At 38.4% G+C, this 24,847-nt stretch overlaps 1 protein-coding gene across 1 annotated transcript in view; it reads right to left on the reverse strand.

Moving 5' to 3' along the window:
- The window catches only part of AGTR1 (angiotensin II receptor type 1), a 52,698-nt gene that overhangs the window by 16,767 nt on the left and 11,084 nt on the right, over positions 1-24,847 (reverse strand). The gene's annotated exons all lie outside the window — the stretch shown is intronic.

Genomic DNA, 24,847 nt, shown 5'->3' on the forward strand with positions numbered 1-24,847 from the left:
AATACTTGTCCATTCTGGCTCACCTTACTGTTGTGAGAAACTAATGAGGTCATGTATGTGGAGTTGCTATGAGATCCTGTAGCTTTAAGACTTTCATTAGCTTTATTAAACTCACACCGTGGTGTAAGTGACTAATTTTTCCTCTGCAAGCAAATACAGTAAGAAGGATTAGAAAACTATGTGTGATTCTGAAAATAGAAGAAGCTAAAGGATCAGAAAGAGGTGGAAAGACTCAGAGAGGGAGTCTAAAAAGGCACTGCTGACAAGCTTCTGGAACAGTTGTCCCAGTTCTCATCATTCTCTTGAATACCTATATAATTATTTTAATTTTAATTAAATTTATTTATTTTTTATTGAAGGATAATTGCTTTACAGTATTGTGTTGGTTTCTGCCAAACATCAACATGAATCAGCCATAGGTGAATACTATATAATTTTAAAATATAAATTACAATGATACTACACCACTGATTTTAATAGAAAAGTTTAGACCATTCCATCTCCCATTATTTACCTCTCCATTCATTTCTATGTGGGGCTACTTGTGTTTTCTCATTAATCAGCCTGTGATAAGGGGCATGGATGCTGGGCCAATAAAAGGTAAACAACACTTTGCCAACTGAAAAATACAATGAGATACCGGTGACTGCTGCTTCCTGTGAAAACTTCATTAGCAATAAATGAGTTACCAGATGTCACACATCAGATTTGAAATTAAAATATATTCCCAGTATTTGTGTGCAGTCTGAGCAGGAGGAAAAAATGAACTCTTTCCAAGAGTTGCATAAGATAATGTACTTCTTTGCCTCGGATAGTTTGTTTCTCCTATAAACATAGAATAAATGCATCCCTTGGTTTGTAAAGGGGAATAATAGCATTTTTGCACACAAAAGCTATGCAGTGAGGTTGCACATAACTCATCCAGCAGCAACTCTTTAAGGATAAGGTGAATGTTCTCAAACATTCTATGGCACACCGAGACCACGATCTTGTTTTTAACTTGGCCATAGCAATTCCTATCTTTTCTTGCCTTCACCTCCAGCAAGCAATTTCTGCTTTTATTACCAACAATAAAGCTGTTCAGCTCAGCAACTGTCAATATCAACTCCATTCTTCCTGAACTTGCTGTAACAACAACCCTGTTAGTGCTTCCCTTTTTTCATAAGATATAAAACCACTCCTCTTGTTTTTCTAGCTAGCTAAGCTGACTCTGTTCTGTTTCTCGAAGCTACAAGCCTCCAATTGGAAAGCACTCATGGTTAAGGAGGAAACCTCACAGTAGGATATGGGGCAGCATGGTTTCACTTGAGCCAGCAGAAATTTCATATGATAAGCCAGTGTGGTAGAAATGTCTAACACACTCTAGTTTTTATAAATAAATATTTTTGGCAGAAGAAGGCCCATGTTCCTTCACAGTTTCAAAATCTCCACAGTTATTTGGTTCCAACTGAAGACCATGACTGTTTCAAACTGTTTATTTTTTTCTTTCCTAATTTATTTTTGTTCTCATCTCTTGTAAGACTGGTGAAGCCTATAAATCAAATTAAGAGGGTGAATGTAAATTATCATTCTCAAGCCTCCTCTTGGAGAAATATTTACACAGAATTTCTTTACACATAGAAATTTCCCAAAGCACTTAAACGTTTATTTCTGGATCATTTACTACTCATCAGATGCTAGAGATGCTGAATCCACTGCCCTTTGACCTTTGCATAAAGGAAATCAGCACATGTTTGAGATACTTATATATGTCAGTGGGGAAAATATCTGTTTAAACCTTTCAACTGTGTAACTTCAGCACAAAGTGGCACACAAGTGTTCAGACAAACATTCAATGTATAACCATTTTCTACTCTTTGTTTCCTCTGGTATCTGATTCACATAGAGGACTTATAATACTAGTGGCTTACCATTAACAATAGTAATGTTTATGATATTGAATGCTTACTGTATTCCAAGTATTGTGCTGCTGCTGCTGCTGCTGCTAGGTTGCTTCAGTCGTGTCTGACTCTGTGCGACCCCTAGACGGCAGCCCACCAGGCTCCCCCGTCCCTGGGATTCTCCAGGCAAGAATACTGGAGTGAGTTGCCGTTTCCTTCTCCAAGTATTGTGCTACTTGCTTTCATCTCTGTAAGAGTCCTCTTTTGAATGAAATTGTGTCTCTGCCTGCTCCACAACAAATTCATGGGACTTCCCAGGTGGCTCGGTGGTAAAGAATCTGCCTGCCAGTGCAGGAGACACAAGAGATGCAGGGTTTAGTCCCTGGGTTGGGAAGATCTCCTGGAGGAGGAAATGGCAATCTACTCTAGTATTCTTGCCTGGAGAATCCCATGGACAGAGGAGCCTGGTGGCTACAGTCCATGGGGTTGCCAAGAGTGAGACACAACTGAGCAACTGGGCACATGCTCACACCAAATTCATAGGTTGAAGTCTGAATCTCCAATGTGACTATATTTGGAGACAGGGCATTTGAAGAGGTAATTAAGGTTAAATGAGGTCATGAGGTTGGAGCCCTAATCCAGTATGACTGGTGTCCTTGTAAGGGGGAGACACACCAGACAGGAATGCGCTTGCACAGAGGAGAAGTCATGTGAACACAGTGAGAAGATGACTGTCTTCAAGTGATAAAGAAAGGTGTCACCAGGAACCAGCCCTGCTGGCACTCTGACCTTGACCTTCCCAAACTGTGAGAAAATAAATTTCTGTTGTCATTTTGTTGTGGCAGAACTGGCAAACTAATACAAGGCTTATGAGGGAAGGCACCATTATTCCCGCTCTTGAGATGAAGAAACTGAGGCTTAGAGAGCAGATCCTTATATTTTTGACATTTTAAAGTTTCAAGGCTCAGTTCTTTTTGTTTTGGTAAAGTCATCTCTTCACACTCTGGTTTGGCGCTTCTTAATCAGGGGTAATTTTGCCCTCTGGAGACATTTCTCAATGTCTGGAAACATTTTTGTTTCTCATAACAGGGTGAGCAAGAGAAGGGGGTATTAATAGCACCTAGAGAGTAGAGACCAAAGATAATGCTAAGCATCTTACAAGGCACAGGACAGACTCCCACAGTCTGGTCGAAGATGTCAATAGTGCTGTTGTTGAGGAGCTTTTCTAGTTTGGACGTTTTTTTTCCCTTTTCAATTCCTGATAACCTGTAGTTCACATCTTTCATGGGATGAGTTAATTATACAGTATATTTTATTGGTGGTTTTGTTTCATGTATTATATTCATATCTTCCCAGGGAAACTACTTTTGAGATTCCTCAAAAGATAAAATTCTGTCAGGTGGCCTTCAAATGTTCAAGGTTATGTTGAATACTTATTCAGTTCAGTTCAGTTCAGTTCAGTTCATTCGCTCAGTCATGTCCAACTCTTGCGACTCCATGAACTGCAGCATGCCAGGCCTCCCTGTCCATCACCAACTCCCGGAGTTCACTCAAACTCACATCCATCGAGTCCGTGATGCCATCCAGCCATCTCATCCTCTGTCGTCCCCTTCTCCTCCTGCCCCCAGTTCCTCCCAGCATCAGAGTCTTTTCCAATGAGTCAACTCTTCGCATGAGGTGGCCAAAGTACTGGAGTTTCAGCTTTAGCATCATTCCTTCCAAAGAAATCCCAGAGCTGATCTCCTTCAGAATGGACTGGTTGGATCTCCTTACAGTCCAAGGGACTCTCAAGAGTCTTCTCCAACACCACAGTTCAAAAGCATCAATTCTTCGGCACTCAGCTTTCTTCACAGTCCAACTCTTATTAGAGGGTCCAAAGTTGTGAGCTGACTAAATATCTGTTATGTCAGATCTTTCTAGAAATTATCCTCTTTGAGCATTTTCCAGAATTCTAGGATTCTGTACAAGAACAACGGAAGAGAGAATTTGAACTTAGATTCATCATAGGGTCTTCAAGGGATTTGATGGCTCCTATAGTAACCCCAGTTGCCTCTGGAGGGAAGCAATTCCGGAAGTCAAACCCTGCCCTCTGGTGGCATCACTGCCATAGGCAACTGCTGTGTCAATCTGAATCATTAGTGTCCCAACTGATTTTACAATATTTGAATGTAATTTCATCTTTGATTGGACATTAGGCTTTTTTTTTCTCTGTGGATCAATGCACTGAATGTAGCCTGTCATTAAGGCTCTCAGAATTAAATCAAGTAAAGTAAGAGAGGATATACATACTTAGTTACAAACAATAATCTCTTGAAGTCTGTGAACCAGAGTTTCAATTACTTAGTTTGAGTCTCTGTTCTGTGTCTCCTCTGCCCAGCTGCTTTTTAAGATCCATAAGGGCAATGAGTAGTTGTTTTTGTAGCTGAAGAACATTTCTGGAAAATAGAGTTTCTAAATGAAACTCTATTAACAATATTAATAGAATTCTATGACCAAAGTTTTAATTGTTGCATTGGTTCCTGTGGACTCTCCCTACAAATTTCTTATAGACTGGTCCTGCACGAAAAGCACCATTATGTTTGAAATACCAGCTAAATCTGAGGAAATTATACTTCTCCTTTTCCCCATTAAGAAGTCTGTTCTCTCACTAGGAAAACACCACTGTACTTCTTATCACAGAATGCAGCCTTTTCTGTATACTGATGCCAAATGGGTAACATTTTAGTGGGGTATTTGAAGTTGTGATACGTAACTCCATGGGAGACAAGCAAGGTCATTCAGAAGGTCTTTTCATTGAGAACATCAGAGCTTTCAAAAGACGCAGGCAGCCTTTCCTGGATAATTGGGGTAAAACCGAAATAAAGCAAAACACCATAAAGAACAAAGATAGGCGATCAGATGGAAACACTTCGAATTAGGAGGTAAAAGATGCAGTAAATGCTGATGCTGAATCTTATAAATATATAAAACCAATAGCATTGAGTAAAAAGTGACATAATTCAAGAAGGTGAAGAGCAGAAATCAGCTGATTGCAGGGTTTAGCAGAGGGGAAAAAGGACTGAGAACTAACACTAGCCTGGAACTGAGAGATGGAGGACTTCGTGGCTTTTTCTTTGCTGTTCTAGAAATTGAGACCTTAGGCAAATCATTAAACCGTCACTGGACTTTGCTCTGATAAATGGGAATGAGATGATAAAACGCCTACCTTCCCTTGTAAGAACGTTGTGAGATTCTATATTTAAAATAGTTTCCTCAAAAGATAGTTTGTTACAACCCATTCACATGAATAGACTATATAACCTAAAAACAAGTTTAATATATGGCTGAAGTGGAAAGCTAATCTTATGTCAAGCAGTAAATATTCAGCACTGAGAATCTTAAAAGGGAACATTAATGTTAGCAGTGTCTGCTGGCTGGCAGGCATCATGCAAAACAAACCATAGGCTTTGCAGTCACAAAGGTCAGTTAAGATCCTGGCTCAGGTTCTGACTAATCTTGTAACTGGTTAATTTACTCATTCTCTTTGAGCCTTAGTCTCCTCATCTTTTAAAACAGGATAAAAATTTGCTGTTAATATGAAGGTTAAATGAAACTTGGAGGGGGAGAGATTGCTAAACATTCAGTAAATGTTATCTATTATTACTGTCATTTTATATGTTTTCAATATATATTCATATGTCCCCATCAAATACTAGGTAAATTACCCCATAAAATTATACTTTATATATATAATTATACATATATATGTAATTTGTCACATTATTAACACATGGCCAAGAAACAGATTGGAATAATGTTAGAGTTCTGTCAGTACAGTACAGTATGGTGATACCACTTGTTATTCAGTAAAGCAATGGAAAAGATCCAGGAAGGATCCATTTCTAAAATAAGTGAAAGAATAAACATCTAAAGTTCAGATAATTTTAAGTTTACTTTAAGCTGGGAGGGGAAAAATATCACACTATAGACCTTTGGTTGGTGAATCATACCTAATTAAATGGCAAAAATTTCCTTCAAAGTGCAGGATTCAGACAAAAAACTTTCTTTGCCAATAGCTCCCCTAGTATTCATATAAGTCTCTTCCTTGAATTATCTGATTTAACATGTGGTAATTGGTTTTTTAAAAATATGACTTCACAAGATTCACTGTCTAATAATTATAAAACGTTATATTGTTTCTGGTAATAACATTTCTGATATTACTCTATTACTGTATAAAATAATGGAAAAACAAATTAGGCTAAATATTTTTGTACTCAGAATAGAGCAGGCAGATTTGTGAAGTTCATTAGAACTTTGTGAACATAACATAATATGATAATAATTTTGGATATGAAGAGGTTCTAATCCAGAGAAAATATGTTTAGAAATCAATCTATTTCAGTATGCATTGTAATATGCATGCCAACCATCAACTTAAAGCCATTTTCTGGATAAATTACATGGTTCATGTTATACCAGCAAATTAAGATGTTCTCTACATAAAAAGTCATTCTGCAACTATGGACTTTTGATTTAGGTTTGGAGTGTAGCTTTATCTTAGTGTGGATCAGGAAGTCACAGAAATTTGTGCTATAGGAGTAAATTTAGGGGTCAAATTTATTGCTTTTCTTCTTGGGAGAAATATAGGAATATATATCTATGCCCTTAGAAACACCAGGGAAAGCAGATACACAAGGGTGGAGTAGAAGGACTTGAGCTTATCTCCTCTTATGAAAACATCAAAATCACAATGAATTGCTAAAGAACCATCAATAAAAATAATGCCAAAAAAGATATTCTACATCCAAAGACAAAGAAGAAGCCACAGTGAAAGAGTAGAAGGGGAGCATTTGTGATACAATCAAATCCCATACCTGCCAGGCTGGCCACCCATAAACTATATGTTTGCCCTTTACCCCTGTAAACATACACAATTACTATATTCTAAATGGGGTCTTCATTGTCAGACTTCCCAAGAAAGTCTATTTTAACCTATAATGTAGTTGAATCTATAATCTATAATGCTCTTCCGTCATGTGCTTTCATTGAAACAACTTGAATTAGAGATTTATAAAATTTTATTGCTGGAATGGGCCCTGGAAATTACATGCTCTGGGGTTCACATGTTTAAATACTTACAGGCACTGGGAGTAACAGAGATGAGTGAAGCAGGCATGATGGTGGACCTTTCCCCTTTCTCAGAGGATGTGGGGATGGGGAATCTTGATTGTGTCAGTTGTGACTGGGGGAGATACAGGCTGAGTTTTTTTTAAGGCAAGCTGGAAATGTCAAACTTTAGATGGAATATCTTATTTTGAAATGTTTTCGCCTAAAGTAAATGGAAAAAAAGCAACACTGCGTGGAACTAAACCGAACTCTTTAGCAGATCAAATTTAGTTCTAGGAGTGCCAGTTTACAACTTAGGATCCAAGTTTACAAATAAGAAAACAGATCTGAAGCCCCAGCGACATGCTGCAGACCCCCATTCCAGTGTTTTTATAATAAACTAAATACTTCAAGTATACCGCCATTAGACAACTCCCTCCCCAAATTCCATTTCCACATGCAACAACAACCCATGACAGGATTTTCAGGTAGCAGGAAGACACCTGCTACCCATCAGAGATATGATGGGATGAGGTTATTACCCACCCCTGCTTTCATGAGAGGGCTGCCCTGGTGGCTCAATGGTAAAGAATCTGCCTGCCAATGCAGAAGACTCAGTTTTGATCCCTGGGTCGGGAAGATGCCCTAGGGAAGGGAAAGGCAACCCACTCCAGATTTCTTGCCTGGAGAATCCTATGGACAAAGAAACACTAAATAGCAACAACTCTCATGAGACTGCTCTGGTGCAGAGTCTGAGAACTTGTGCAGAATGGCAGCCAGGACTGTGTCCTTGATTATTTGATCTTGATAGCAATTTATCTTTCCTTTTTCCTTTTTATATTTTGGAGAATATACTGTTAGGTTTTCTAGAGCTGTGTTGCATTTCACTAAAGTAATGTCTCCATGTAGGTGAATATAGCACACAGTCTGTGAAATTTGGTTACTGCATGTTATTTTAACTTTTATTCAAAAATATCATCTAGTGCCCGAAAGATGGTCAGTAGTGAAAGCACCCGATGTCATTTCATAGAGCCATAAGGACCAAATGGTCCTGGTTACATAACTGGTGATGAGGTTAAATTTTAAAATATTTTTAGTAAGTACTGAAAGATATTTATTTTTGAAAACTTCCTTGTCAAATGTTTTTAAAGTGAAATGTGATATTTCAAGCATGAAATTATCTACACATTTGTGTTTCAAGGCTGCGTTTGTGTTTCTGATACTATTTTCTAAATTCATTTACTGTGGTTTAGGAACACACACACACAGAAGTACCTAGAGAGACTATATGTGCTATTGACAAGGTGAGTACATTGAGCGAGTTACACATAATTAATACTGGAGGAATATGGAGTATGTCTGATGAATAGTAACATTTGGCTAGCATATACATTTCTTGGGATCATGAAAGTGAAAATGTTAGTCACTCAGTCATCTTCAACTCTTTGCAGCACCATGGACTGTAGCCCGCCAGGCTCCTCTGTCCATGGGATTCTCCAGGCAAGAATCCTGGAAGGGGTTGCCATTCCCTTCTCCAGGAGATCTTCCCAATCCAGGGTCTCCTGCATCACAGGCAGATTCTGAGCCACCAGAGAAGTCTTAGTCCTTATAAAACTTTTTAGACAAGTAAATTTACTTTTTATCTGGGTTGGAGAAATAGTTGAATTCTCATGAGCATATTCTGAATTCTGTAAAAAGGCAATGCGTACATTTTGGTTAACTGTTTCATGATCTGGAAGAACACAGTTCATGATTTTATACATAGTGCCTTGGATAGGAAGAGTGGAGAGCTACAAAAGTACTAACTTCCATTTTAATTTCATTTTGGGTGAAGAGAACAAATTTCATGCTTTTTCAAGCTGCAGAGTTTTCTAGTGAGATAGAAAATCAAGATAGGAAATTGTGGACCAATAATGTAAACTCTTAGAATTCAGGAAATGCCATGTTGAGAACTGCTAGCGGCTACTTTGTTGAGATATCTGTGCTACAGTGGAGTGTCAGTCCATCTGACAATGGTGCCATTTGCTTTAGAAGCCAGAGACAGGCTGCAGGGAATTAAAGTGAGATGAGAAAGGGCCAACTGGAGCCCTTCAGGAAGTCTGTTGTCTTCAGACGGTAAACTCCTCTTAAAGGGAGTCTTCACCTGGGAATTTCAGTATTAAGCAAGTATGAATTATTAGGCTGCTCGGATCAAACTCATGATACAGGGAAGAATATGGTGCAGGCAGTGGAAGGAACGTGCTCAAACCAAGTTTGAGTTTTCAGCTCCAGAAATTCTGTTTCAGACTTTTTAATATTGTGTATGTTGCTTCAATATGTTCAAACATTCCTCTGGCTTCTTGAACATATGGAATGTAGTTATATAGTCATCCAATGTCCTTGTAAATGAATTTTATCATCTGTGTCATTACTAGGTTTGTTTCTATTAATTGACTTTTTTTTCTTTTTATGGATTTTTGTTTTCATGCTTCTTTGCATGCCTGATAACTTTTGAATGGATACCAAACACCGTGAACTTTATTTTTACTTTGTTGGATATTGGATGTTCTTGTATGCCTACATAAATTCTCCAACTACGTTCTGGGAAGCAGTTAAATTGTAGTTTGATTTCTTCAGATCTGGCTTTTAAGCTCGTTTGTTAGATGGGACCAGGGCAACATTTGTGTATGTTAGTTGCTTTTCAGTCATGTCCTACTCTTTGCCACCCCATGGACTGTAGTCCGCCAGGCTTGTCAGTACATGGGATTCTCCAGGCAAGAATACTGTAGTGGATTTCCATGCCCTCCTCCAGGGGATCTTTCCAATCCAGGAACTGAACGTGAGTCTCTTGCATTGCAGGCAGACTCTTTACCATCTGAACCACAAGGGAAGCCTAGAGCAGCATTTAGTCTAATTTTTTCCTATTCCGAAGCAAAACCCTTCTGAGTATGCCACCTGATGCCCCATGAGTTCTGAGTTCTGCCCCTCTGGCTAGTGGAAATTTCTGGTTCTGTATCATCTCTGGGGTTGTTGTCTCTAATCCTTTCGGGAGATTACTCATTCACATGCACTGCAGCACAGAGGGGACCTTTCAGATTTCCATGCTCTTTCTTTGTAAGGCTCTCCAATGTCTGGTACTCTGCTATGTGAGCTCTAGCTCCTTGCCTCTCTGGACACCAGCTCCATCCCCTTAACTCTGGGGAACTTGGGAGCTCCTTCTGGAGTATCCTTTTCTGAGTTATGGCCTGGCACTTTCTCCAGGCAGTGATCTGGGGCTTACTCCATTTGTCTCCTCACCCTCAGAGAATACTGCCCTTTGATGGCTGATGTCCACTGTCTTGAAAATCATTGTTTCATATATATATATATATATATATATATATATATATATATATATAAAGTATATATCTATGAAGGTGAAGGTGAAGTCGCTCAGTCGTGTCCGACTCTTTGCGACCCCGTGGACTGTAACCTACTAGGCTTCTCCGTCCATGGGATTCTCTAGGCAAGAATACTGGAGTGGATTGCCATTTCCTTCTCCAGGGGATCTTCCCGACCCAGGGATCGAACCCAGGTCTCCCACATTGGAGGCAGATGCTTTAACCTCTGAGCCACCAGGGAAGCCCATATATCTATATGACTATATAATATTTCAGTAGCTGTTTTAGGTGATAAAGTAAACCCCTCTCACTCCATCTTGGCTTGAGTTTGACCTACTTTTTGTGTGTTTTATTTTGGAAGAACTATGTAGCCTCCTCTTCTTTGTCTATTTATGAAATAAGGGTAAAAATATAATGACTAATCATATAGTAGGACATATAGGGTAGAACATGTTGTAGTCTATAAGATTAGGCAAAGGGGCAGCCATACATTGAGGGTGGTCTCTAAAAAAGGACCCATGTGGGGTGACCCTCACAGGATCTCCTGAGCACTCCTCTCTTGCTGGAACAGGGATATGTGCCTTTTTTGTTGCCCACATATCAACTAAAAACCCCATCCTTCAACTTGTGGACTTGCTGATGAAGGGTCTCCAGGCCAAAGGCAACTTGACTCCTCTCAGAACCAATGGGGCAAAAGCAAATTTAGCTGAAACACTTTGCCAAAGCTATCCTGCCACATAACTGTAGTACCTCAATAGAGTATATGTGATTTATAATTTAAAAAAGTAGTTTTCTGATTTACACCTTCATTTGAAATAGATCACCATATTCACCAAACTCCTGTGAAGCAGAACGCATAATACTATTAGTTGCAAATATCTGCCCCAAATTATAAGCATATAGAATTCATTCAGCTTATAGTTAATGGATCAACATTTGAAAAGAAACATTTTTTTTAAATGAAAGGTATCTTTCTTCTGAAATATTACAATTCCAACTTACTAAAGTAGTAACATAAGTGACTACTCAAAATTCTCCAAGCCAGGCTTCAACAGTACATGAACTGTAAACTTCCAGATGTTCAAGCTGGATTTAGAAAAGGCAGAGGAACTAGAGATCAAATTGCCAACATCTGTTGGGTCACTGAAAAAGCAAGAGAGTTCCAGAAAAACGTCTACCTCTGCTTTATTGACTACACCAAAGCCTTCGACTCTGAATCACAAGAAACTGGAAAATTCTTCAAGAAAGGGGAATACCAAACCACCTTACCTGCCTCCTGAGAAATCTGTACGCAGGTCAAGAAGCAACAGTTAGAACTGGACATGGAGTAGTAGACTGGTTCCAAATCAGGAAAGGAGTAGGTCAAGGCTATATATTGTCACCCAGCTTATGTAACTTATATTCAGAGTACATCATGCAAAATCCCAGGCTGATGAAGCACAAGCTGGAATCAAGATTGTTGGGAGAAATATCAATAACGCCACATACGCAGATGACACCACCCTTACAGCAGAAAGTGAAGAACTAAAGAGCCTCTTGTTGAAAGTGAAAGAGGACAGTGAAAAAGTTGGCTTAAAACTCAACATTCAGAAAACTAAGATCATGGCATCCGGTCCCATCACGCTATGACAAATAGATGGGGAAACAACAGAAACAGTGAAAGACTTTATTTTTTGGGCTCCAAAATCACTGCTGATGGTGACTGAAGCTATGAAATTAAAAGACGCTTGCTTCTTGGAGGAAAATCTATGGCCAACCTAGACAGCATATTAAAAAGCAGAGATATTGCTTTGCCAACAAAGGTCCATCTAGTCAAAGGTATGATTTTTCCAGTAGTCATGTGTGGATGTGAGAGTTGGACTATAAATAAAGCTGAGCACCGAATTGATTCTTTTGAACTGTGGTGTTGGAGAAGACTCTTGAGAGTCCCTTGGACTGCAAGGAGATCCAACCAGTCAATCCTAAAAGAAATCAGTCCTGAATATTCACTGGAAGGACTGATGCTGAAGCTGAAACTCCAATACTTTGGCCACCTGATGTGAATAACTGACTCATTTGAAAAGACCCTGATGCTGGGAAAGATTGAAGGCAGGAGGAAAAGGGGTCGACAGAGGATGAGATGGTTGGATGGCATCACTGACTCAATGGACATGAGTTTGAGCAAGCTCTGGGAGATGGTGATGGACAGGGAAGCCTGGCATGCTGCAGTCCATGGGGTCGCAAAGAGTCGGGCACGACTGAGCAACTGAACTGAACTGAATGTGAGTGAAAATATAATAAAATCATATGGCTTTTTTACTGCATGTTTATTAAGGCTGAACCAGTATGAAGCAGCTAGATTAATTACTTTTATACTGTTAAGTACTGTACATAGTTAATTATTTAATCTAAGTCATGTCTGAGCCAAACCTGTAAATTACTGTTCATGCAGGGCAATGATAATTTATGTACTCCCTCTGCACTACAGCCTGTTAATATATTATTTTTGATTTGAAATTAGATGTTAAAAGTTTGCAAGAGGGCTTTCAAGACTACTCCATGACATAAGTTCTAAAATTATGGATTTCAAAATTAAGGTTGACAACATGGTATGATAGGAACTTATTTAGACGATGGATTTTATCTGGAAAATATTTTTCCCACATTTTACTCTGATCCGTTGACTCTTATGGTTTCAGCTTGTGCTTTTTATTCTGCCTGATTTTATGATGCGGACGTTGCTTTGGATGCTTAGTAGTTTTTCGGCATGCACAAAACTTGATCTCAGGCACTCTCCAAGTGTGGCTAATCAGATTTTTAATGGTAGTTACAAATGCCTAATGAATTTAAGTGCTAGCAAGGTGCTCACCATCACCATGAACTCACCAAACTAAACAGATGACACTGAATCCATTCTTGAAATGTAAGATCAACTTTACATTACTCGAGTAACAAGTAATATTTGTACATAGTCGAATGAAAGAGAACTTTAAAAGTCTTATAAAGTAAAAAATTAAATTTTGAGATGCTAATAAAGTAAAAAGAAGAAAAAGATGAAAAAAATCAGTAAAACACAAAGTTTAATTAAAACAAATAAGAGATATTGTAGAGTATGCTTGCTGCTCCCCATGTGGTCCTGCAGTGCCAGCATTAGCATCACCTGGGAGCTTTCTAGGAAAGCAGTCTCAGGCCCCACTCCACCTACTGAGTCAGAACCTGAATTTTGCAAGATTTTCCAGGTGAATTGTGTACTCATTCATGTTGGAGATGGACTGGTCTAGAGAGACATGTAGTAATCACCAAAGCCTGTGCAGGGACCCAATAGTTAGCCCCTCATATAGACAAAACCACCCAATCACTGAGCCCCAGCCTAGTGGAGAGAACTGGGGAAGGACAGACCAGCAGTGGCTGAGTGAGTCTCTTGCATTTTCAGAGGGAGCCCTTGGAGTTTAGAGGAAGAAGAATCTCACGGAGGCAAAACTGTGGCCAAGGTAAATAAAATATATTTTACATAAAGCTACTATCTGCTAGCTCCATGCCCATAACAAGTGAATTGGATATTAACCTTTCAGAAGAAAAACAATATAGATTCGGACTTCTTGGTGGGACTTTGATGGGAGGATCCTTGCTTGTTTGGGGAGAACTAAGAGCATCTAAAAGGATGGGAAGTGCTCCATCTTTCCTTGCTACACATTATTACCTTTTTTTCAATATGTATGAAATATGTGAATTTTGCAACGTGAGTAGTTTTAACTAGCAACTGTCTTTCCTCTTTAAAATGCAAGCACTTGATGTACCATTTCCTTTCCCAGCAGAGGTTTTCAAGCTGTTCAACCACTAGAGGTCTGTATTGCCTATTAAAAAAAAATCATACTCAACTGGTTGTCCTTCAGTTCTCAATTTCAACACCTATTTCTGTGTTTTAAGATTTAAAATCTTCTAAAAACATAATGCCAGGGAATAAAAATCACAACACTTTAGGAAATGAAGGAAGCTAGTAGGAACCCTTCCATTCAGAAGGGTGCCAGGTCTTTCCCCCTCTGACCAGGAGACAACTGAGTACACCTGCATACTCAGAAACACAGAATCCACAGCCAGTTACAAATCCGGGGAACACGTTTATTTTCTGGAAAACAGGTTTTCCACCAATATATTTTAAGATCTCTGTTTTCATTTTAAATATAAAGCATTTGTTTTCTTCTCCAAAGCAATTCAGTTCTCAGTATAGCTCAAGCTGCACCCCACCCCCTGATAGTCCTTAGAACACCAATTTTACTACTTTTATGAGGGCTTTTAAATAAGAATTTCTTTTCTTGGTGACCCAATGTTAGACTAAAATTAATGCTCTTTCACGCTTAATTTATAAGACTTTGCTGCAGTTTTATAAACAAATGCATGAGTCTTGGGCTAGCCTGGTTGGAGCTATATTAATGATATAGCTAGCGGTCTTGACTGCAAGTTGAGTCTCCCAAGTTTTCGCTGGGTTCCATGTTTGCCAGGGATTTTTCACTAGCATAGCCCATTTTGGGCTTGCCTTCTGCCAGCAGCAGTACTGACTAAGCCTTCCAGAAATCAGAAATGAGCTGTCCTGTTTACAGGACACCCAGTTAATAGTGATGAAACCTTTCCATAGCATTATAGGGTGGGCCTCCTAAAACACTACACGCTCATATATTCACACACTTAAATGGAATGGTATAAAACACTACAGAGGTAAGGAGCTATAATTTACTGAGTATGTATTGCACCAAGGGTTTGGGATTTAGAGGCTGGATTTTCATAGATTCTAATTACTCCTGCATTTGGAGTAAGTGGGTACATTTGTTGCCAGGCAAGGTGTAATGGTATAAGCCTTGCCTTCTTAAAAGGCATTATGGCATAATGTTCCTGGCCTGGAAAGCCTCCAGAAGCATAAGTGGGTCTTGTGTGGCTTCTCTCTCAGCCTGTCACTTTATTAAAACACAACAATTTGCAAGTGTTATTTAGCAGATCAGCTGGGTTCATTTCAAAGGCTAATATTTAACAGAGGGGAAAATAACTTACCCTAATCCTTTTAAAAAGTGTTTTCTATGTATTCTCGGGCAGTTTGCCTAGTGTTTTCTATAGATCTCAAAGCTAGGATTCAAGGACAGTTTTGTAATGTCTTATACTGCGTATCTTGGAGGAGGCAATGGCACCCCACTCCAGTACTCTTGCCTGGAAAATCCCATGGACAAGAGGAGCCTGGTAGGCTGCAGTCCATGGGGTCACTAAGAGTCGGACATGACTGAGCGACTTCACTTTCAGTTTTCACTTTCAAGCATTGGAGAAGGAAATGGCAACCCACTTCAGTGTTCTTGCCTGGAGCATCCCAGGGACAGGGGAGCCAGGTAGGCTGCTGTCTATGGGGCCGCACAGAGTCGGACACAACTGAAGCGACCTAGCAGCAGCAGCAGCAGCAGCATACTGCGTAACTATGTAATCCAAATGATCAGTTCTACAGCAGAAGGAAACTAATTCACAGTGCAATAAGTTACACTACAGACCACATAATTTAAAGTGGTTAAGTTTTTCATTTCCTGTTGAATTTCTGCGTATGGCTGGTGGCATATGAATTAACAATTTTCTCACTGAAATGTGACAGAAAAATATCTGCTTTACCCAATCTTGAACATTACTTTCAGACCTCCTGACTCTTCTATTATTATTCAAAATTATGCTAGCTTATGCTTGCATCTAATAATGTATAAATATATTAATTAAATATTAGCACAGTGTTTACTTGTGCTAATTTGCTTCAATCATGCCTGACTCTTTGTGACCCTATGGACTATAACCCACCAGGCTCCTCTGTCCATGGGATTCTCCAGGCAAGAATACTGGAGTGGGTTGCCATGCCCTCCTCCAGGGGATCTTCCCCACCCAGGGATCCAATCTACATCTCCTGTGTCTTCTGCATTGGCAGGCGGGGTTTTTTCTTTTTTTCTTTTTTTTACCACTGAGCTCCCTGGAAGCCCTCACTTTTGTGTGTGTATATATATATATATATATATACACTTGTATATATATATATATATATACACTTGTATATATATATATAAATGCTAATAGTGTAGCAGTTAATTAAAAACAGAGAAAGGAAGATCTCAGGCTTTGGAGAATTTGATGAGTTACATCTGGGGGAGAAATGAAAACTAGGATGTTGGCGTTAGTTCCAGATGCCAGTTCTTGTCTTGGTATTGGTTAGTGATATGATGGACCCCTTAGACTCACTGTGAAAAAGTGAAGTCAATGAGAAAACCTGACTTGTAGCTTCGTTTTTGTGAATTAAGTAAGAAAATGGAGATGAAGTGACTGACCCAGTGCCTGACCAAGTAAGCATCCAGTTTTAAAGATGTTAGCTAATGCATTCTTTTTGTATCTGCATTAAAAAACCCAGCAATATAACACAACCGCAATAATCCTAGTTATTTTCAAGTGTTGTGAGAAGGCAATAAGACCCAGTATATGAAACAGTATCAGGCTCTTCCCAAAGTGATCTCCCAAAAGGTTTCACCCATGAAACTAGACTGTAGGTTGGGAGAGTTTTAAAGATGATTCACTCTTGAATTTTTAATTTTTTTTTGAGTGAGAATATTGTACCATTTTGATTACTTTATAAATCTCACTTATTTTTTTCTGCTCAGGATGATGACTTAAGTTTGCAACTCTACTAGACTAAGAAGATACAATGTTACCCCGAAATAAGATCTAACTACAGACAAACTATTTGCAGGGCAGTTAAAAGGATGAAGTTAAGGATAGGTTCTACCTCAGGGAATTGAAAGAAAAAAATGTGATGCTTAAAATACTATTTTCAACCCTTATATTACCTTACCCCCCATGATTGAGATGTTTGTTTTGCCTAAAATACTGTATAGTGTCTCCTTTCAGGAGAAAAATCTGTGGGAGAGGAATTGAAGGAAGCTGTGACCAACTAGCTTTTTATTAGGGACAGAATGCTGATTAAATTTCAGGCATTATTTTAACTCAACTTGTCTTCCCAATACGATTTGCGTTTAGTGTGAACACTGAGGTATTTTGCAACAACCGCTGGCGAGAGCAAAGACCAACTACTGACATAGAACTAAAAGGTTTTACTCAGAGGAGAAGGACTAGACTTTGGCAGTTTGGCCTTTATGCAGCAATTTCCAAGGACACACTTGAGTTTCAAAAGAGATATGCGCTTCCTGAAGTCACAGGCCCTCGCCTGGACAAGTCAATGTCAGTTCAAACCAACTTTCATGTTTTTGTGTGAGAAGAGGAAAGCTCCTCATTTAAAGTTGCATGTTGTATGTTCCCAGAATGTCCTAGTTCTTTTGCAAGGGCTGATTTTATGAGATGTCAATGATATGAGGGGTCCTGGGAAATAAATTCCTATATCATTGTAAATAATTGTTTATACCATCAGCAGCCCTGGGACCTGGAATTATGTCAGAAGTTCTTCTGGGGTTATATTTCATTTAGAGAGCCAGTCACAGTTAAGGACTGAGTCCCTTATCTTTTGTCAACTCAGCACAGCCTTGTTTCCAGAAGCCTCCTTCTATCACCACCACTTTGGAAATAAAATCTGCCTTTCCATTTCAAACTGCATGCCCTATAACTCCTCATGCACAGGAGAAATGTACAAAATTATTTTACTATAGCATTGTGAACTATAGCTGTTGGGTATTGTTTTTCTAGAATAAAGGAAATCATATTGTTCCCCCTCATTCTGTCCATAATCACTTCTCATTTCTCACTTGAGGGAAGTCTCTAAAGGAGGCCTGTAAGGCACAGGCCTATTTGGGGGAAGCATGACATCACAGATGATTCGGTCCTTGGCCGTATCGGCTGGAAATAGTAACTATGTCCTTTGTCTAAGCTGGTAAGAGAGGAGCTGCAGAAAATCAAATTAGCAGGAGAGAAACTATTCGTCTTCATTTTCTTGTTTCCAGCCTGCAAATACAGATTGTTAAATATGCCTGTTCTCTAATCCTCATTAGGAAATCTTGAAGAATAGCAGGACAGGAAAAAAGGCATGAGGGTTATGAGAAAACACCACCACTAAAAAATAATACAAAGTCAGAATCGTTCCTTCTCATTCAGACTGTTTTATGTGTTTAGAGATGGTAGAATTTGAGGTTTTCCGTGAAATTATTTTATTTCAGTTATATGTGGATGGATGCCACATACACAATCCCAAACATATCATTTTATTTCAAATTTTCTTTTTCTTGGACTTGAAGAGAAAATAATTTAAATGGAATACCCAGTGTATGAAATCATTTTGCATTCTGTGGTAGCCCCAGGAACTGTTAAATTCACCGGTATATGTCAGAAGGCAAAACCTTCACTAACAATAATCTAATGGTGATGCCATGCACCACTAAATCTCTGTTATGGGGGGTTTTATTTTCAGGCCCACAGACATGGGATTACAGGTCAGTGATCGGCAAAGTATTCTTGAGGTATACCAAAGGCGCCAAACGTATCAGTGGGTGGTCCTGGAGGAACTGACATCAATTGCAGATTTTTAATGATTAGAGTTCTAGTAGTAGTCACTGATGATGATGGCTACTGAACCAGTCAGGGGATTGAATCATGTACCTGACTTCTCTTCAAAAATCTCTCCTGTGAAAATATTTCACTACATTTCAAAGCAGCTTCAGTCATGAAACCTTTCCAGTTTAAAATGTTCATTTATTCCCCTCTTCTAGCATCCATTCTAAATTATGTCTCTAGTCTGTCAGTTGATAGCCTTCAATTTTTGCTTTACGGATACTGGTCTGTTTGCTGTGTCTTAAATATGCCATTGCATTGCTGCCTCAGGGCCTTTGCACTTGCTCTGCTCTCTCCATAGATCCATCTTCCTCCACACAGTTCCTTTGTTCTTACTAAGGAGGCTTTCCCTAAATTCCTTTTAGAACTGCACCCTTCTCCCTCACTGCGTCTATACTCTATTTCCATTCTTCATGTCATCTAACGTACTCTATACTTTAACTTTTTTTTCCTGTCCACATGCACTGGAATGTTCTGTGAGGGTCAGGACTTTTGTCTGCTTTGCTCACACTTTGTCCTTCATGTTGGGAACAGTAACTGGCATGTAGGTGTCCAAAGAAAATACTTATTGAGTAAATAACAGCAGAATCTGTTGTAAACTGCAGCCCTAAATAGGAATAACTTGTGTTTAATATAATTTTCATTCAGAAGACTTTACTCTCATGATATTTCTTTGATTTTCATATTTTTGAAGTCAGAAGAAAGAAACTTTAGGGTTACCCCACACCTGCTCAGCAATAAACTTCTGGGTCACAATAGTTGCAAGCTGAAATGCAATCAGGATTGAACCTGTCTGCCTGTGGTTTTAAAAGTCAATAGGACCATGAAGACATTTCTAAGTCATACTGTTTTTTCTATCTCTTTCCAACTATTCACTCAGGCTTGGGTATGTGCCTGATTCCACTTTAGGACAGGAATATTCAACTGATAAAATCTAATTACATTTGCTTCCCAACTAAATTGCATGTCACCTTCCCCTCTTGTGATGGAAATGGCCCCTCTTGGGTCCTCAGCATCTGATTATTGCAAACCTAATTGATTTGCGACATTTCATTAATAAAGTTAACTAAAACTAATTATACATATTGAAAAGAAGTTTCCTGTGAAATGAATTATTCTATTTAGCTTAAGGGTTCTTAATTGTTAGAATGAATTGTTGAGGAGGATTGAAGCATTATTTTCTCTTGAGATCTTTATATATATATATAAAATACATATATATGTACATATAAATATGGATTGGTGGATGTTTATACCATAGTAACTAAAAAAAGGAAGAAAATGGTTAAAAATGAAGGTTAAAGATAACAAAACATCCTCCTCAGAAGATAAAAATCACAAAATAGGTTGTGCATAGATCTCTTCATTTTAAGATGTTAAATTGGGATCTGTTACATTTATCATACAAAGGAAGCTAAAATCAATTTTTAAATCGTTTGACATGTATTATTTTATTCATAGCATAAATTTCTCTTCACTGAACTGGTTCATATTGTATTTCTCACTCTTTAATTCAGATGCCATGTGTCTAATTCACCAATCTAATTAAATCAAAATTCTAGCATAAATCCAGAGGGAGCCTATACTATTTCAATTGCCCCAAACCACGCAGATGCATTGTGGGTCAGTACTTTTCACAGGGTCATTTTCAACATTCCCTATTTGTTCAGTTATATGTAGATAAATATGTTCTACATAAAATGAAGATGAGCATTCATTAATGGTTTGCTGCTAAGTCACTTCAGTCGTGTCTGACTCTGTGTGACCCCATAGACGGCAGCCCACCAGGCTCCGCTGTCCCTGGGATTCTCCAGATAAGAACATTGGAATGGGTTGCCATTTCCTTCTCCAATGCATGAAAGTGAAAAATGAAAGTGAAGTCGCTCAGTTGTGTACGACTCTTTGCGACCCCATGGACGCAGCCTACCAGGCTCCTCCGTCCATGGAATTTTCCAGGCAAGAGTACTGGAGTGGGTTGCCATTGCCTTCTTTGCATTAATGGTTTAGAGTTGAATAAACCATGGCTGGGCCATTACTGTTACAGAATAACCTTCTGTATCACGTAAGAAGCTGTTCTCATCAATGACTTGAATTTACATAGCTTTTACACTGCCAAAGCAGGTGCCAAAGGATTTCCTTCTTTGCATTAAGTAAGACACTGAGTTGTTTTATCCTCTTGCTCTGTATACTGACTGCACTGGCCAGACCATGAGGCAGCAAAATGCCCATCCTGTTCTTCCCCCTTGACCTGAAGCATCACTGAGGAGTCAAGGTTCAGACACTAGGTCAAAAGATAGCCTTTATCCACTGTCTGGTTTTATCTACAGTGGCTTTGTTTGCTTTTTATGGTGGCCAGTGCTGTGTGCAGAAGTATTTTGGCTTTGCCTGGGTAAAAGGAGAAGGAAGGCTGCTTCCGATGGGACTTTGGACTTGCGATGTGACATTGTTTCTCTTGTCCCAGGGACGCCCTGGGAGAGTCCAATATTTCGTTTCAAATCTGGAAAGGTGCCAAAGACCTAATTCTAGATAACTGGTTATCATCTGCCAAGTTTGTACTGTACTATTACATTTCTGAGATATTTTAGATATTCCCTGAATTAAATCGTTTTCAGAGTCTTAAAAGGAATGACCAGCTAGTTGAAGGGAGAGGATGACAGCACTTCTAGTACTGGTGAAAAGTGCTTCCTGCCAGCAAAACCAGACCATGAAATTAAGAGGCCAATTCTCTGAGCTCTTTTAATTATTAAAAATATTAATAGAACCAGTTTAAATTAGAATCTCCTATATAGTTGTATGCTGTGCATATCTAGCTATATTATTTAAACCTAGGATGAATATTACTGTGAATAAACTATATGGATAATAGGTTATTTACAGTAAACCTGTTATTCTATAAAGAAAAGCTATTTTTTGGTTTATTAAAAAAAAAACTCCACAGACAGCTAACATTTACTCTGCCTTTTTTTAATTGGTAAGATTTGGATTCATATTTAACAATTCAAAACTGGGCCTACACCTCTATTATTTATGCTTTCACTGAAACATGATACTATTAAATGTGTAAAGGAATATTGACTGGGTAGTTATGTCTTTTTCATAGCTAGTGATATAGCTATTTCAAATCCTTGATGCTTCAATGACTCAAAGATAAATTTGCTTTTAATTTCTTGCCTTATGTAACATATAACCATTAGTCCAGGAACCAAATTTAATTGAACTACTAGATATAAGTGACTGGAAAATAATTGAAACTGATATTAAATGATGGGATCACAGTAGAGGAACAATGGTGAATAAGAAGTTTAAGTATACACTATAAAAGGGGGTGATTATATTAATTAAAATTATAAACAAGCTATTATTCTTTTTTATACAATAAGTTGGAAATCCAGAGACTATTAATATAATACACATTTCCATAAATGAAATAGAAATAAATGATCTAATAGTTATTTTGTTTGGTTCTTCAGTTGCTTAAAAAAATAAAGCTTTAGTAAAATCGGTATGATTGAGACCCATCTATCACTGTAGGAAAAATAAAATCATACAGAATATAAAGAACAAAGAAAAAATACTGGCCTTTAAAAATGACCCTACATCTTTTCTAGTTTTGCTTACTTGGAGACGTCAGTGATTCAGTAAAAAAGCCAACAGCCATATATTAGGTCAACATAACTATGTGTACAATTTTTCACAATTTTTAAGGAAACAAAAACCTCTAAAAACAAAAATCTCTAAAAATTTTATAAGAATACATAAAATATTTAAATAAATATTTAAGTAAAACAGTTAATTCCACATATCTTAATATGCAATTAAATAGGAAAGAGGAAAGGGGCTTGTGAGAGCCATATACCAGATAACCTACAGCTAAGAAAATTAGCATTTAAAAATATTTTTAAATTTCAAAAGACTTATAAAAGAGCCCAAAACTTTCTTACCAAGTAGCAATGGAAGTCTACTGCATTATTAATAATTTCTTTATAATAGCACTGTCAAGTAGAACTTTCCATAATGATAGAAATGTTCTATATCTGTGCTATTCAGTACAGTAGCCGCAAACTACATGTGTCTATTGAGAACTTGAAATGTGGCTAGTATCATGGAGGAACTCAGTTTTTAATTGCATTTATAATTAATGTAAACAGCTACACAGGGCAGATAATTACCATAGATTTTAAGCTCCTGAATATTTTTATTCTTTTATATCTATTAATCATGTTTTCCCATTTATCATAAGTAGGTTTCAGCCTAAGTATTTTTGTTTCTACAATATAAAACAAGCTCTGAAATGCTGTTTACACATTACTGGTTTAAATCAATAAAAGATCAAAGTTCTGTAGTTGTAAGTTGATGAAAGTTTTAAAGTGACAATACAAAGTTCAGAAGGCCCTTGGAAAACACTTTTTGTATTTCAATATAATGACCATGGGTTGGGACGGGGCTTGAAGATTCTTCCAAAGGCAAAGTTGCTAGTTAGTGGAAGAATTGACTGATGTTAGTTCTTCAGTGGAAAATAACTTCTTAGAATTAAGCATGTTTTTGCTCATTCATCTGAAACTTAAAGGTCTGAAAAAGTTTAACAGTGTATAGGATGTTTTTGTTCAGTGTTTTCTTATTTGTAAGCAAAATGTCGTAGTTATTTGGAAAGTTTTACTATAAATGTATGAATGTTAATCAGAAACTTAGGGGCTTCCAAAATACAGGAGCAGAGGCTGATCTAAGGACCATTTCCAGGAGGAACGCCCCTGTATTATTATCCTGATTCTTCTACTTTAAGCCTGAGGGGGTGAATATGTAAAGAGCTCCCTCTGTTCAGTACTCTTAGGATGTAAAAGAAAGCTTCTAGTTTTGGTGTCTTCCTAACTTGGACATATATTTTAATATATTTTCCCAGAGCTGGATTTTTGCTGAAAATGTGCATAGCCCAGCTTCCAAAATTTCAACTACATCTCACACACAAAAAAAACCCCTAAAGATTTCCAGTGGCAGAACTCTGAAGAATGTTACTATTTTTGTCTTCCAAGATTAAAGTAGTCCTAAATAGTTTTCTAACACCACTGTGGACTGCCTTCCAGCAAGTGTTTCCTACTTGTCAATCAAAAAGACTAGTTACCTCTAACATATGCCTGCCCACTGACCACCTATCTTATCTACCTTCTACTTTAATAAAATCCAGCCGTGACACATTCAGAAAGGGACAAGCTACTCTTTTCATTTTCCTTAGAGGAACTAGAGAATGTCTCCCCTGTTAATTTGGGAAGCTGAGGGTTTGTTCTTGGAGCTGAGTGTATGTTAGGAGAAAAAAATCCTGCTAGCTGGGTAAATCAAGGAGTCTTTTTATGAAAAATATCATACAGTCAGTGTGATAGGAGTTGAACAGACAGAGCACCCCCCTAGTTGCTCTGTGAGGTTCTGAGTGGAATGCCCCGCTGTGTGAGTCCATAGGGCTTAGGTCTACCAGGGGTTAAACTGCTGTGGCATTAAAGGCTACCTCTGTACCCAGTTCCAGAGACCTTTTTTCTATACCTTATTGGAGTAAGGGAGACTTTTCTAAGAAGGAAACCCTGAGACATTTGGGTTTTCTGAACGTGAATAGGTGGCTTCAGGGTTTATAGTCTTTAGACATATGCCTCAAGAAGTGAGATCTCGGGATCACGGAGCACCAGTTGCCCATTTGGTGGCTGATGAGAGAGCGTGATCATTTCCCTCCTGTCCCTCCTAAAGCCCTACATCGCGTAGAAAGCACTGCTCAGAACAGTCACCTATGACCACGAGGAGATCCCTGCCAAGGGGTTGCAAATCTCTCACATGGTGTATCATCAATACACGAATATCTTGGTAATTCTGACATTGTTTACACTTAAAATCATGTTAGGGGGACTTCACTGGTGGTCCAGTGTAAGATTTCACCTTCCATTGCAGAGGATATAGGCTCAATCCCTAGCTGGGGCCCAGAGATCCCAAATGCTTTGGGGCCAG

The sequence above is a fragment of the Capricornis sumatraensis genome, chromosome 1 (assembly GCF_032405125.1).
Source record: "Capricornis sumatraensis isolate serow.1 chromosome 1, serow.2, whole genome shotgun sequence".
Taxonomy (NCBI): domain Eukaryota; kingdom Metazoa; phylum Chordata; class Mammalia; order Artiodactyla; family Bovidae; genus Capricornis; species Capricornis sumatraensis.